Source organism: Varroa jacobsoni, unplaced genomic scaffold (assembly GCF_002532875.2).
Source record: "Varroa jacobsoni isolate VJ856 unplaced genomic scaffold, vjacob_1.0 scaffold_433, whole genome shotgun sequence".
NCBI classification, from domain to species: domain Eukaryota; kingdom Metazoa; phylum Arthropoda; class Arachnida; order Mesostigmata; family Varroidae; genus Varroa; species Varroa jacobsoni.
In genome coordinates, this window is record NW_019213335.1 from 397,420 (window position 1) to 413,135 (window position 15,716).

General features: G+C 43.1%; 1 long non-coding RNA gene across 1 annotated transcript in view; it reads right to left on the reverse strand.

Annotated features, from left to right (window-relative positions):
* The window catches only part of LOC147753506 (uncharacterized), a 28,730-nt gene extending 20,754 nt beyond the window's left edge, over positions 1–7,976 (reverse strand). Inside the window, exons 1-2 of the long non-coding RNA XR_015311047.1 lie at positions 4,538–7,976; positions 3,976–4,185 (exon numbers count right to left, since the gene is read on the reverse strand). This is a non-coding gene — a long non-coding RNA (uncharacterized LOC147753506). The remainder of the gene's footprint in view (positions 1–3,975; positions 4,186–4,537) is intronic.
* Between the last annotated feature and the right edge of the window lie 7,740 nt (positions 7,977–15,716).

The following is a 15,716-nucleotide window of genomic DNA, read 5'->3' on the forward strand; positions in this document are numbered from 1 at the left end:
ACCCTATGTGTATATAACAGGACTACCGACGTCTACATTTTCACATAGAGTATGCAACCCATAGATCCGAGCACATTGGCGTACGCAGTCATGTTTGATACGGCTTAGAACGAAGGGAAAAACGTATGGGATAAAAAATGACTGAACGCCACGGGGAAGCACAAGGACACAAAGCTGAGTCTGGACCCATCGACCCGCTCCGAGTGAAAAAAACATAGGCAGATCTTGTCGTCGGCGCTGAAGAAGTCAAACGCCGTGTACATAGCGAACACGTTGAAGGGGCATTGAGAGAAAAATAAACGAGAGGACCTCTGACATACTTCAGTTAACTCTCAAGGAAAAGGGTTGATAAACCTCAGCTTATCAACAGTTTATCTCAACGCTATTTGCTTGATGCCAGACAGAACTTGCATATGGTGAGCAGCATGGATATTGAGAACAACAGCGAAACGTATCATCAACGATTATAACATCCTTATTGACCGTTGTACTGCCGTCATAGTAGATAAATTTTCGTCATTTAGACATGACTCGCTATGTTATGTAAATTTTCTAACTTTAATTTGCCCTCGTACGATCATTATTTTCTAAATATGTATATATTTTCTTCGAAGATAGATTTCTTGTAAATGGCAATTTCCATCGGTTTTTTAATCCAGTTGCAATTAACTTTTGGTGACAGCGTGGAAACGTCCTGAAGTTTCATTTCACATCCTGTTACTAGGAGCACCAGGTCGCGGAAACAAGTTACTACTGCGAAAACTGGTAGGAAGTCTAGAAGAAAAACACTCGCTTGTATTTTAACGCTAGATGCATTATACGTGAACTACATGTAAAATAAATATATTTTTACTGAAATTGTATAGTGAACCAGAAAATAGAACTTTCATGATGTGGACCGATTTGCAGTATGTGCGATCATTGTCTCTTACCCTACGAATAGTTTCAACTCGACGATTCTGCTAAGCTACAAAATTGTGCCATTTTTCAATCAATAGAAGTTCAACGAAAGTTTGCAGACCACTACGGAAAGTTACTGTTAAACTAATCCTTCCAATAATTTACATTAGTATTAACATGTCTTGTCTGGATTAACGCAATAACTTGCCATCACCCTCGTAGTTTTTTCACCGGTCGAGCATGTCGATTTTTATTCCGGTAAAGACAAAAAGAACCTGGCCAGATGCCAGAGTTTCCGAACGAATGTTTGCAGTACAAATGTTATTTTCAGTCACCAAAACTGTATATATACTGAAGATATAAGAAGCAGCAACGCTTCTTGTCAAACACTTATATATCCCGAATGATTTAAGACTTTTGGGCGGAGTTAGCTATAACCGTTAGCTGTGTGGTAAGCTCCGTTCGATATGTCGCTTCCCCTCACTAACATAGGTTTTCAGGGAAAAACATCAAGAGGAAAAAAAACGTTTCCGGTAACACAACAGTCCAGAGAGGGCAAGACAGCTGCATAATGGCGCTCATAATAGAGATATCGAATTTTTCATTCGACAGGAATCCAAGCGGCAAACCAGGAGCAAATACAGATGTACGAAGAGTGCCCTTTTGTTGCTATATCGAGATTCAACGTAGTTCAATAAGAACCCGTCGCATTCAACCATGCGTCGCGTCATATCTAGAGTTCGCTGCATATATATATGGCACTCTCGAGTGGCTTCTCATTGTCAAGCGCACCCTTCGATCGAAAACAATAATGGTGGGACAATGTCAGCACGTAACAAAAGAATAGTCTGGTTCGTTCGATATTTCAATCATTAGTACCTGCTTTATAACATTGTACTTTGCCAGTGTTTCATCCACTGTACATATATTGCGCCATTGTCGCTATTCAACATGCACAAAAAGATAGCTACGTCTAGAAAGCCAGCTTTTATGTTGCTCATTCACCGATGAGACTTCAGAAGACGGGGAACGCAAGAAAGCAGATATTCAGCGATAAGGCGTAGATTCTAAATAATCAGGTTAGGTATACCACATGTATGAGAGGAACAAACTGTTATATATAGGCTTTGATTTTCAATAGAGAGTTGTTTTTGTGAGAGGCATTAAAATTGAGGAGAAAAATGGTCGGAACAGATTTTTTATGGTCGTTATCACTTTGTCAAAATGAAGTTGGATAATTCTAATCAAAGTCAACTTTCTTCATTTATCGTTTATTCGCTATAATTCTCCCAGCGCGAAGATACACCGTTTCAAACAAAGGCAGGCGAATAGCCTCCGTATCGAATCATTACTTCATATGGCGTACTTCGTACTCCATGCTTCGAACGGCCTCGATTAGTTTTTAGTACTATTAGAATTACTTGGGCCATTCATTGCACGCATAAATCTAACCCCATACACGGGGTGACTTGATCGCGCGTAACCGAAACCATTAAACGCTTTTCATTTGTTACGGGGTGTACCAGACGAATATGTAGAACTATTTCTGTAAATCTCTCTAGCAGACGGCTGCTTCTAGAGCATTTACGACCAACTACACCTCCTATTGTCCTAGCACTCCGCTTTCCGCCTTATTTAGCATACTAATTCTTCACAAAGAGGCAGCTGAACGACATTGGATTTTGCTAGTTAAGCGGTGTATGGAAACAGGACGATTCTAATAAGAATGGAATTAATGAGAACCGCCAGAGATATGTTTCCTAACTAGACAGAAAGTTAGAGTTACAGCGAGTGTCAGGTACGTCCATTATGTAACTATATATCTGTTAAACATGAGTCTTTTTTTTCTAACGGTTAAGTAACAGTTAACCTATGCGGAGCGTTCTCGTGACGGTTTGCACTGGGAAACTTTTGCATCAAAGGTGCAGACGATTGCTCGTAATATCATGCATCTGGAGTTGACTCTTCACAGTATTAACTATTGTATAACTTTATTTTTCACCTAAATAATAAACTATTCAGGTATCACAAAATCTGCTGTTTAACTAAACACGCCAAGCGCTGCCGGATGCGGTTTGCAAGTAAAGGATTATGCAAAGTAAATAATATATACCGAGCTAAGTGTACCTGTAATCTAAGCGCAATAGAGATTAGTTCATTATAAAAATACTAATGAGAGTGCATCTGTAAAAAACATAAGCGAGAGTCTCCTAACTAATATGTCTATAATAATATCTTGAATAACCTCGTCCGGTACTCTCCTTTGAGCCTAATGTTGAGGAAATGTGCCTTAGCGAATGCAATCGTTCACTAAGCTGTCCCTCTAACTGTGCAGTGGTAACGAGCCTGCCGACGAAAATCAAGGACACGTAAGGTATTCTCTCGTCGTTGTGCGTTGGGGAGCAGCAGTATAAAACTATTCTTATCGATAGTCCCACATGTAGAACTCAAAACACCAAAGCCGTCGTCTTGGCTCGTTATGACCAGGGCACTGTAAGCTGAAATTTACTTTGTTTTTAAAAAGAATCAAAATTATTTAGATGGTTGCATGATTAAGGTCCGAACTTCACATATCCCAAGTAACTGAACAGTCGCGGGTGACATACTTTAACGAACTTTTTTCTTAACTTGACATCTTTGCTAATGGACAATATTGCTGTGGCAGGCCACAAATACAGCTCACAGGTAAATGACGGGAGTATTGAATGAAATTTCAACTTTGAAATTAAGGATAATCTTAGCATTAACTTAAATTCGCGTGTTTGCCTCTTAATGATCTCTGCTTTCAGATGGGTTCTACACGTCCACTGTACAGATTCATAACTACTGCTAATTATTCATCACGTCTCCATATACCTATTTGTAAAGCATAAAGATATACGAGGTATGTTGGAGCTTCCATAAACGATCCAGCTCCTTTGATTTAATTTTCCTTCTATAGCTTCCTAGATTTCCTGGTTGGGTCTGCTTTTAGCCGTAAATTTTACTTTTTCCAGCGTTTTCGACTTAGCTCTCGACTGGTACTGTTTTCTACGACTCTGCCTATGCGGTGTGAGGTTGCAATTTCCTGCTTACGTTAGATTGTCTGGGCTGGATGTGGGCCGGCTCGACCAGGTGGCGCCACGGTCGTGTACGGGGAGAGGGCCCAATTGAGGAGAAGGAACAGCTCGGAAGCTGACGACCAACGTGCGGATCCTCGGCGTGAGCGAGTCCGGGCCTGAGTTCATGTCATGCGAGACGTACTGCGATCGCCACAGTCTGCGTCTTACGACGGCCTACGGGGGCCTAAACAACAATAACCATAACGGACACAAAGACCACCGATAGCTATCGTAGTACTTACTGATATTAGCGCAACATTTACAACGGCGTGAAAGCCAATTTCTCCGCTACTGCTCGGATACGGCGCATACATACAACGGGGTACTTGGCAGGAAGCGTTGATGTGACATCCTGCAAGTAGCTGCACAGTCTATTTCGGTTTGTTGTCCAACAAGCGTTATCATTTACTTGCTCCATAGTGCTTTTTCGTAGTGCTGATATATACAGCGATCGGTATATCAGCAAGCAACGCGTATATTACGACCGGCGTCCGGCCTGCTTTTTCTTGCAATCTGAGCAACGCAAAACCTCTTACCTGTGCGAAGGATAGGAGAGCTTCCTTAAACAACCTGCCGTAGTGAAACTCGTTCAGCTAACCCGCTGCTCTGTGCTAACGACCCGCCACGATTGTTTCGCCAACACCGGCAGCATCTGCCGTCAGTACTGCTAGAATTAGTAGCTGCTTTGTTGTTTATTAACCAGCCGTCATCGTTAATACCTCGCCGTGACGTCCGGGCGGCTACTTTCCAAGACTCGGCGCGCCACACGCTAGCGTCCAACGCGATCGCCACTTTCACGTGTGTCTCACCTTAAAAAGTTCGTAAGCGTGTCGACGCCTAGGGCATCAAGACACATGGTTGCCAAACCAACAACTACTGTGGTTAAATACAGCCACTAGCGGCAGCAGTGCTAGTAGCTGCAACGGACTTTAGCTAGGTGCTTCTTTCTATCATATACATATATATCCAGTGCAGCCGCCGACAGGCGCTCTCCGTTGAACCCCGCTGTGACAACGACACTCGGCGACGACACGAGTCATTCGGTGTTCGGTGTCTCGAGGCAGTTCTTTGGTGTCGAGTCGATACGGCCCGCTCAGCCGGCGTCGCTAAGGCTCGTCGTGCCGGCTGTCTTTCGTGTTCTATACTGAGGCGGTCATTTAGCCAGCAACATATTTAGCAGCGGTATCTGCTATGTAGTTTACGAGCACTGTTCTTGATTTGTGTCGTCGTATTTTGGCCGTGTTTTTTTTCGGCTACTAAGCCAACGGTTTTTAATGTGTACGGTCGACGGTGGCGGCAGTGGCGAGGTTAACCTGCGGCCTTGATCGTGGCTGAGTTTGCATACCGTTTGCGGTTGACGTCATTGTTAGTACCGTCAACTGATTTCATGAAACATCGTTCGGTCACATCCGGAGCGGCACATGATCCGAATCGACAGCTGTCCAATCACTAGGTTCTCTATGATGAAGAGCTGATTGGGTTACTGAATCAGCTCGATATGTGCTGGGTCTTCGACCCGCCTCAATGAGAGACGCGTAACAACATTGAGCTGTTGCAACGATCTGCAAGGCGCAACTCAAGGCTTGTGGCAAACCTTCTCAACAACCTAAGACAACGGGGAAGCTCGTTCTACATCGTCCGTTTGAAGTAATCCGTTCTTTTTTGACTTTTCGCGTTGCGTGTTTGTGTAGTAAATGTGTTCCTGTCTTTCTATGTGTTCTCGTTTGCGAGAACGGATCATCTGATCTCTAGCGTTATCGTTAAGGCGCGTACGTACTCTATTTGTATGCGTCCGCAGTCCAGTCGCAGCCGTATTCCAACAGTAAACGCAGAAGCGGCAAAAGCGAACCACCAGCCATTGGTTGATGGCGGCTTGTGGCACTGCGGTTCTCCAGGCAAGCGCGCTTGGTAAAACTAATATGGTATTGTGACCGCGGTGCAAGCAAAGGGAAACCGAGACAAAGAGATATCAAGAGAGAAAAAACAACAGATGTGTGCGCAACATTCGAGAGCAATCGCACACCACCATTGACGCCATTTGCCGAAGCTGCAGGCGTTATGCTTTTATAGCCAGCAGACAGTGAACCACGGCGACGAATAGCGTCAGTTCATAAGGCTTTAAACAAAAGCAGAAGTAGAAAAATCACGAATCATCAGCGAGTCCCAAGAACGAATTCAACAGGGGATCAATATACAAGCGGGCACGCACGTAGCAAAAGTTCGTTATAAATTACTACCTATCATTTTATTACCTTGCTGGTTTCTCGTGCTTGTAATATCCTCATCTACGTGTCCGCAATTGAGCCTTGTTCGCCACTAGAATTTTTGCGTCCAAGTCTGTGACTAAGTTACTGAGCCGTATTGGTCACAGGGTTGGCAATAGGGTAAAGAGTCGTCGCAACAGAGCTCATATACTGCCGCCTACTGAGGGGTAATCGGGAGCCGAGTTAGAGCTCATCGCGTGCGCGAACCCCAATGATCCCGTCATCGGATGAGCGAATGGTTGCGGCTTGTTGCTCTGCAAAATATTCTTCTGCCGTGTTGTCGTAGATCCGATGCCGGTAATTACAGAAATCAGAAAAATAATAACAGCATCGAAAACCATAGTAGCACAGGAACAGTTTCGAAGGTCTCCAGCTTAGATGATGATAGACAGCATCCAAAGCTGTTTGCCCCACGACAACTGTAGGAACAGCTACAGCGACAACTACTATCTTTAGCAAAACTTCTACTGCCGTTTTTACCTATAGGGCCTTCGCACCAAAGTTTCTCGAGAATACTTGCCGCCAGTCGAATTCGAGGTGCAGGCAACAACCGAGAACAGCAAGAGTCAGGAAAGCGATAGGAGGGTGAAAGGAAAAGTCGGAAAGTTCAACGAATAACAGGAAACAGCTTGTTCGTTTGACTCGTCGACGTGATCGGGATCGTCTGGAGAAGAGAAACGCGCAGACGAAAAATCTGTTTGCTTTTTGAACGACAAGCAACAGCAGTGACCAACACGCATTTCTGGAAAAAGTCCACGCTGTGTAATGATGTACCAGATCCTGCAGAGCAGAGCTCGTTGTGTTATATACGGTAAAAAGTTATAGAGGGTGAAGGTGGTCGCAACCGTGGACCTAGCAGGAATAGCATTTCTAAGCAGACTTGTGGCAACTCAAGCGGGTCATCCTGTATTTCTTTAAGCCACCGCAAAGCAAACACGAGATGTGGGGTTGACGCAAAATCCCCTAAAAAAATCGAGACAAACAATGCGTGCATGTGCAATGCTTATCATTGGGCATTGAAAACAACGTAATTTTCGTATTTCGTGGCTTTCCGCAATATAGTGGCGGAATTGTCGTAGTAAAATTATGATAATGATAGTGTTAACTGAGAAATTATCGGAAAAGATAAAGAAGTAAAAAGAACGAAAAAACTGCGAAAAGAATATTCAAGCTTTTCAAAAATTTTAGTGAATTCTTTTTGCGCTGATAGAAGCAGCTTGTTGCTAGCAAAAGGATGGTGGGATGGTTTCGAGGAAAGTGTGCTTAGTAATTGTGGTCAAAGGACGACAGAGAAAAAGTGTCTTTTCCATCAACACAAAAGAAAAGTACCTCATCGACGAATAAAAAAATCAGTGTAATAGTGAGCGATATTGTGCGGTGGCGATACGTCTACAAAAAAAAAAGGAAACGAAAGGAAAGGAAAATCAAGTTAGTTTGTTCCTGTTAGTGAAGTGTATTCGTGATCAGAAAGGAGAGTCAATAATAGTGGTGAAAGTGGAGTGTGAATGTTAGTGTGATTATGTTATGAGGCCATAACGATCGGTGGCCTGTCGACGGAAAGCCGGACTCGCTCGGACCTTCAGATCAGGGCAGTGGCAGGATGCATTTGCCCAGTCCCTGTAGGACTACCGCGTTCTGGATCGTCGTGAGCCTGCCGCTATGCACGGCCGTCTTCCGCGACCACAGACAAAGCAAGTATCGTAAGTACAGCCAAACAAAAAATGAGTAAAGGCGAAACTAAACAGACCTGCATAACTGCAAAGCGCCATAATAAAGCGTGCTCAGTTGTGGCGTGACAATGGAAGGTCATGGTTATAATATAGTCAAATAGGAGAAAAATTCGACCCCCGACGTTCCAGGTATGAAAAGCGCTGTTCGTTATGTCTCAACAATAAATACTTCCGTTGATTAAAATGGGAAACGCTATTTCACGTGAGGGTTGAAACTGCGGGGATTATGCATTATATTGAGGGACGTACGCGGTCAATTTGCGACGTTTGTGTCTGTCACCGCATCCGACCTTATTGTCTAAAAGCTCGTTTTTCGCTCCATTCTGGTCTAATTCGCGTTTTTATATGACTTCACTTTTGCTTAAATAACATACAGTAGTTACAAGCATGTGCTACCCACAATTGACTACCACCATATATCGTGCTTACAATGAGAACAGCGCCCCCATGCTGTTCCAGTCGTGGTTCCTGTTTCGTCCTGCTGGATTCTGTTCATTTGGGTGGCCGATAATGTATTTCTGTTTTTTGTGTCCGCAACGAATAAATAACGGCTATGGGCTACCGTCTATGGACGACGCAACACACTTGCAAGCAAATAATCGCCCAAGTATCAATGTTATCTTCATCGCTACATAACTAGCGAATGATTTCGTTGTATGCTAACAAGTAACAACAGGTGTCGCGAGGTCTCCAAATCCTATAACTATTTCTCCTAGAACAGTTTCGCCGTTGGCGTGTGCACTGCGCCTAACCTTATCGGTACTATAATTCTCTCTGTATCACTACTTGTTGAGGCTGAGACTCCTGTAACTGTTGGCATTGCTGTTGTGAGCGCAAACGTGATATGACGTGAAACACACAGACATACGTGAATTCTCTATTTGTAAAAGGCTAGAGAAAACAGGTGACGGCTGGTTATGGCTACTGCTTGCTTAGATACTTGCTTAAACTGAAATGAAGGGTCTGAAGGGAGAACACTGATAGCGTAGGAATCAATGGCAGGCCGCTGACAATTTTAGAGCATAGCCGTCGTCCTCGTCGCGTCTACGGCCGCGTACATTTAGCAGCATTTGACTAACGTAGCCACTTGTTTCTATGGCAGCTAGAACAGACCGTTCTAACGGCTCAAAAGCGGCAGATGAAAAACTAGATCAAGCGAACAGTAAAATCCTACTTCGTTCGTATTAAATGATGCTGCTAAATGTTGTCAGTCGTCTCACTCTGATTTGCCTAAACCGTGTGAAAAGTAAACCAGCCGCTTGATCATAGCTAGCACGGTGTGTAGAAAGAAGGTCTGGGACGGATACACCATTCTATTTCGTTTCAACTCCTTAGAAGTGTTTAGCCGACTCTGATCGAAGGTAGCCGAATCAGTTCCAACATGCGAAAACGACGTATATTATTGAAAAATCATATTGTATATTCAGCAAGTAGTTGCTTTGTTAGACTGGCGCAGTGGTTTCCCGTAGCCCCTTCTGATTCCCATCTGCCGATCAGGTTTCCACGTATCACCATGGACCGCCATACAAACTCACTATAAGGGAGTTTTTCGACATCAGATCATACCACGATGTTGGCTATGGCGATACAGAAACTTACTGGCTTTGCCCACTATAGGTGAGCGTACAGGTCGATGGCCGTTGCGATGGGGCCTACTAGTTCTCTGCTATAGACTCGCAGGCCTTTTTGAGCTCTCTGCTGCTGACTAGGGTCGCATTACCTTCCGCTTGCTCTGGCTAGAACCGACCAAGCCGATAGTATTGAAAAGTAACGTTGTCGGCAATGAAAATGGAAGACAATATTAGATGCATTTGCCGACAACCAGCGACCGCAACGGAGCCGGTAGCCGGCCGGCAGTACGGTAGCAGCCGAGCTAAGAAGGCGACGAAATAAAGGAGAAACTATTAGTGAAGAATTGCATTGATGACCACGGCGACGACAACATCAAATAAACTCGTCGTGTCAGCGTGTTACAGCAGCGCGGCGTCTTGAACGAAGGAAAGATCGAACTGAAACCGACATGCAACAACGATGAGGGGACGGAAGACGCTGGCGCTAGTGGCAAATACGTCGAACTATAGACCTTAAATGTGGGTAGCTCGAAAGCGGCTGAACTTGAGACGTTAGTGGAAAGAACCTCTCTATCGTTTTAAAGCTATTTGAGATAGAAAAAAAAAAAAGACGAAGTGGTCTTCAATGATAAAAGGAAGGAGAGGCAGGCGAATGAAGAATAGAGCAATATAGGTCATAGACGGAAGTAGACCTAAAGATAAGGAAGGTTGTCGATAAACGAAATTTGTTTTTGAAATTTAGATGTATACGTATATATAAGTAGGAGAACATAGCTCACGCAGGTGACGTATCATCAATTATGCGTTATATCGATGTTGGCGACAGTGCTACAGAGAAAAAAAAGAAATCGCTGGCAGTTCCGAGGCGTGTGCAGATCCTGTAACCTAGAAAAATACGGGAGTGAGGTAGTAATGTTTAATAATTATTTGCACGGGCAATGAACTATTTTGTCGGGTAGGGTAGCGATGTAAGTAAGTTAATTTTCTAGGCACATGACTGATTCGCAAGGTGCTCGAGGCGGGTCCTTAAGATTTTCTGAGTGAACTATAGTGGATTGCTCGCACAGCGTTAATGATTGCTGCCATAGTTAAGCTGCAGAATTTTTGACTTGACCAACCGGACTTCTGTTAAGCTTAACATTATGATGCAAAACATTAGCGCGTCGTAAAAAAACTCAGAGTGATTTAATGTATGTAGCTCGGAGTAATCAGATAACAACCCTAAGTTAGTCTTTCCTGCTCTAGCTTCGGTAGAAACAAAAGTCTGCGCAATAAAGTTTTCCCTAAAAAATCGTCATGCTTTGTGATTTACTTATGATAATTTTACAAAAAAAACTAAACTTATACCAATGGGCTATAAACGATGGGTTATCTCCCTAGCATGGCAAGAGCCATTTGTAGCCGTAATTGGCATGGTATTTATACCGATTAAACTTAGCTGCATGGTGAGCGGATATTAATAACTCAAGCTTAACTTGAAAAACTATTACATTTATCTCGGCTAGCGATCGAACCCAAAAAATCGCCCGACTAGTTCTACTGAAACTCCCGCCTACCCAGCCAGTGCAGCCGTCAAATATTTACAAGACCGTTACTTTCTGATACGAAAATTCGCTGGCGAACCCAGTAATAATCACATACAACAACTTTACGAGGATGCATCATGTTCCAATCAGAAAAATTGGATCAACGTATTGCACGCATGAACTCTCATTGTGGTACGCATTTGTTAACTTTCTTAGTTACAGCCCCTTGCTCGTGTATTCTTGCCGCTTGCGTCGTTTTTATCCAACTTATCCCTAACTCAGTGTATACACTTTTGTAGCCGATGTTTATAACGCGTTGGCTGCCATCGAAGCAACGGTACTATACACACAACAGAAACTGTACGTAACTAACATAGAATCGAGAAGAATTTGTAGTAGCAACGGCACAATAACCACTGATGTTCTTTTACCCTTTTTTTTGTTGCTCGTAAACGGACGTGAAATCGCGCCAGAAAATTTTGACAAAAAAAGGATCTTTGTTTGGGCTTTCCTTTCTTGCCCCGGTGCTTTCGTTCCCGGTGTGAATGTGTGGAGTACGAAGACTGCGCTGTGTAATGTCGCCAAGTATATACAGGTACTGGAAAAATTAAGTGCTTTGAAAGGCTCAGATCCCCTGTTCTCTTTTTCGCTTTCTCTTCATTTTTGACGGGAGTGGTGGTAGTGATGTACATTTGAATTTTTTTTGTCATTTTGGGATTGGTAGCGTTGGTCTCGCACACCCGCTGGCTATCGAAACCGCTGCAGTTACGTCCGAACTAGCAAGCACTTCTTATTCTGAAGCGAACCTGCCGTATCGGAACGCGCTGTGCTGCTCCCGTTCCTTGAGAAGATTTCTGAAAGCGACTTCTCTCTACCTACTCGCAACGGCGCCTGTCAACTGCCCGTTTCTCCTGTCCTGACTCATATAATTCTAACCCCTGGCTCGGCTTCATTTTGAAAAGCTCTAACAACCAAAAACAGCCGGGGCACTCTACGAGCCAAATAGAACCTAACTGAGCTTCGCTCATCTCAAGACATCAATAAACATACACATGGACACGGGTTTACACAATCTGTGACCGCAATCGCTAGTTGGAGTCAGTTTTCATGAAGGCAAAGAAAACATTGCCCTATAATCTTGGCGCCTTATCCCTATAGATGTACAGCAGGGCTTGTAGATACCACTTTGTTGCTAACGACAGCCCGAACGGGTAGAAGTCATAGTAATGTTACGAGGACAAGACGGAGTTCTACTTCAGATTTCACAGAATCAACAACAGCAAAAACGAGAGTCGCAACTGCATCAGTGGAAGCAACATCGCAGCCATAGGAAGCTCTATTGGGCAATTTCGTAATCGTGCTTGTTTCCTGTCTGTACCCGCTATACCGCTTCTGGGTTGGTTGCTAGACTGGTCGTCTTGACAAACAAGCTTCACGTAGCAATAGTAACAGCACTAGCAGTAGCAACCAATTGCCTTTAAGGCTTACAAATGAAGTAAGCTACATCCGAGCAAGCGGCCGCACGTTATCAAGACAGACCAATAACGATCGTTTCTATACGAGAAAATCAACGTGCCTACGTACAAGCCCCCTCAACACCTATCTCGCAAAGTCCCAGGGTAGAGCCCAATCGCGCTGCTGCTGGTAACAGGACTAGTTGAGTAGCTAGTTATACTCTAGCTATTGCGCCCTTAGTACAGCCCACCGTGTGGGCCTGTATGAGTTTACTATATAAGCTGTCAAAAAGGGCTGCCGAGCTGGCTACGTAGAAAACAACTGGAACGTGCGGGCGGGTATGCTGTCATTCGATCCGCTATACCACACAAAATAGATTCCTATCCATATATATATATATATATATGTGTGTCTAGAAACTTAGCCTAAAGCATTGTTGACAACGCTTTACGATGCTTTGCGAAGTGCGGAACCTTTTGGGGGTCGGAGTTTTAGGATCTCACGAGCTGGGCATGATCGGTGTGCGGTGAACCCTCGGGGCGGCAGCAGCAGCAACCTCTGAGTAAAGATAAGGGCTCGAATATAGGAAAAGTTAATTGTTTTGTGCCTTTGTCAACTTTTTATACAACGGCACACCGTGGCCCTCACCAAATGAACGTCATAAGTTCTATTTTCTTCTCCAACATACTGCTCCAATGCTAATATATTTCAAGGTAAGTTATATATGCACAGGGTAACATTACATACACAAATATCTGAACGTATGAATCGTGCAATAAAACTTCGTTCAGGCGTTTAGCAACACCGGGGAGTAATTTCGGTAACATTTGACCTGAATTATTTATATAAATTCGCAATATTGCAAGAGGAATATGCACTTCTAATAATGATTTTCTGGCCGTTTGAAATATGGGAACTAAGAACTGCATGTTCCAGTTTGTTTCCCGGTTTTACTTTCGGATAATCAACATTACCTGTAGAGATTTAGTAGGAACTCTGGACAGACAAAAAAGGCATTGAATGATCATATGCACGACAACCTTGGACTACACAAGTTCAAACTCTGTCGTATGACAATAAAATTCCAAATAAAAGGTAGAAATTTTAACACTTCTTTATGAATACATCGTTTCCATAAATACCCTCTTTATTAGCTTTTTTAGGAAGTTAGCAGCATTTTGGGTGAACCAAAAAAAAGCAAATTAATTTCAAACGAATTATACCCGAAAACGATCAACTCGACAGGAACGCCAGATTTATTTGAAAAAAAAAAAAACAAAAAGAAGATATTTCACTGTATAGTACTTTAATAAGCACTTAATTTACCATGCCCATAGTTAGCTTGTTGTATTTGCCAACCTATTTTGCGCTGTTGGCGGTAATAATTTTAGGCGCGCTTTTCAAACGCGTCATTCGTATATGCCACTGTCGAAAAACAACACTCACTGATTATAAATGCGCAGCCATTGATAGACTACAAATGGCCTCAACATATGATATCAGGCAAGATAGAGTGAGCAATCAACACGTACTGTTGTCAAACGAACTAATCAAGTTCGACCAGTCTATTTGAGATGGTAAGGATCAATGTAATCTCGTTACACATACCACCACCAGCCAAACATCACTGCTATAAAAAAATTGCTATTATTATTTTATTTGTGCATTTTTCGATTTGACGCTTAAATAGAAAAGGCGTTGCTCGACCTACTTTTTTCTAAGTAAATATGTGGCTAGAGCCTCCGCATCCACTCGTTTTTTTTTTTTTTGTAACGGGCAAACCGTAAAGCTGATAAATAAATAAATTGAAAAAAAACGTGTATTATGATAAAGTATAATAATAGAGGCGTGAGCTTTTAACTGTATCTTTCAATTTCGAAATACAATTGCAGTTGTGAGACATATATAAGAAGAAATCTACTACTGATGCTCTACCTTGCCTGCATAATTCTAGTTTTTTGCATTTATTATAGATCACGCATTCTGTACTACCTGATTTTGAACAACTTGCATATTGCCCCCATCGGTTTTAATGTTTAAATGAGTGTAAAATATCGTGTTCTGGAGTACTCACATATTAACTTCATCTTACACTAACCCAAGCTACCGGTTTTGATATAAGATTTGGAGTCAGTGAAAAATCATTTGTTCGTTGTTTAATTGGCGTCCGTCGCGGCTCCTCCATCTCACGCTCTTCCAAAAAAGGCCACTGTATACCACAATTTAACTAAGAAGAATACATGCTGGAAGAGGCAGATATTGAGCATCCAACAGCGAAAAAACCCGAATCATAAGCGAACTGTTCGCAGTTATCTTCTAATGGCTGTACAGAGTTAGCTTCCCAGCGATTAAGCGCTGAAGACGCCGCTTGATTTCTCCACGGCGGCAAACCGACCTCATGAGCTGGGCGTAAGGTCACCTTACGGCTTTGGACTGCCAATGATACATAAAACCATAACGAGTCAAATGAGAAATCGAAGAATAAAGCACGAAGCAAGAAAACAAGTGGTAACCGGCAAAACGAGAAGTGCATTAGTTTTAGTGAAAGTCATTGAAAAGAAATATAGCAGCAGGAAAATAGAGTTGCAGGAAGTAGATGAACAGGCTCGATCAATGTTCCCAAATGGTTCCACATAGGCCGAAGTGGTGGTTGAAGGTGATAGTAACGCTTTAATATAATAGTATTATATAAAAAATGAATCCATGAGCAGTGCGGTGGTACGGAAAGCAAACCGATCGAGTAGCCGTCGAAGCGAAATAACCTGCGCCTACGTCATTGTCTACATTCTTTTGCTTCGTTTCATTTTACCCCATTCGCTCGTTCTGTTTCTTCAACAAACTGTGTCCTATTAAATGGAACTGGCCAACTGCCACTGGCTAGTTCCTAGCTATTTGAGCTCCTCTTATTTCGCAAGGCTGTCCCTTCGTAGTCAATCGTACGAGAGCAAACGCAGGATAGATATGATCAACTCGATTCGATATGATGTTATCTTTCATGATTCAGTCGATTTCCACAGTCCCGTAGACCATTTTCTAGGACTGTGGACCGTTTCACCGGCTGTTTCCCGCCAGTTTTTTCTGCTCGATCACCGCAACTACCTCCAACGCCGGCGTCACCGCAGAGAACGGAATCGTTCCGTTTTGGTCCCGTTACGCCATCCACATCCCA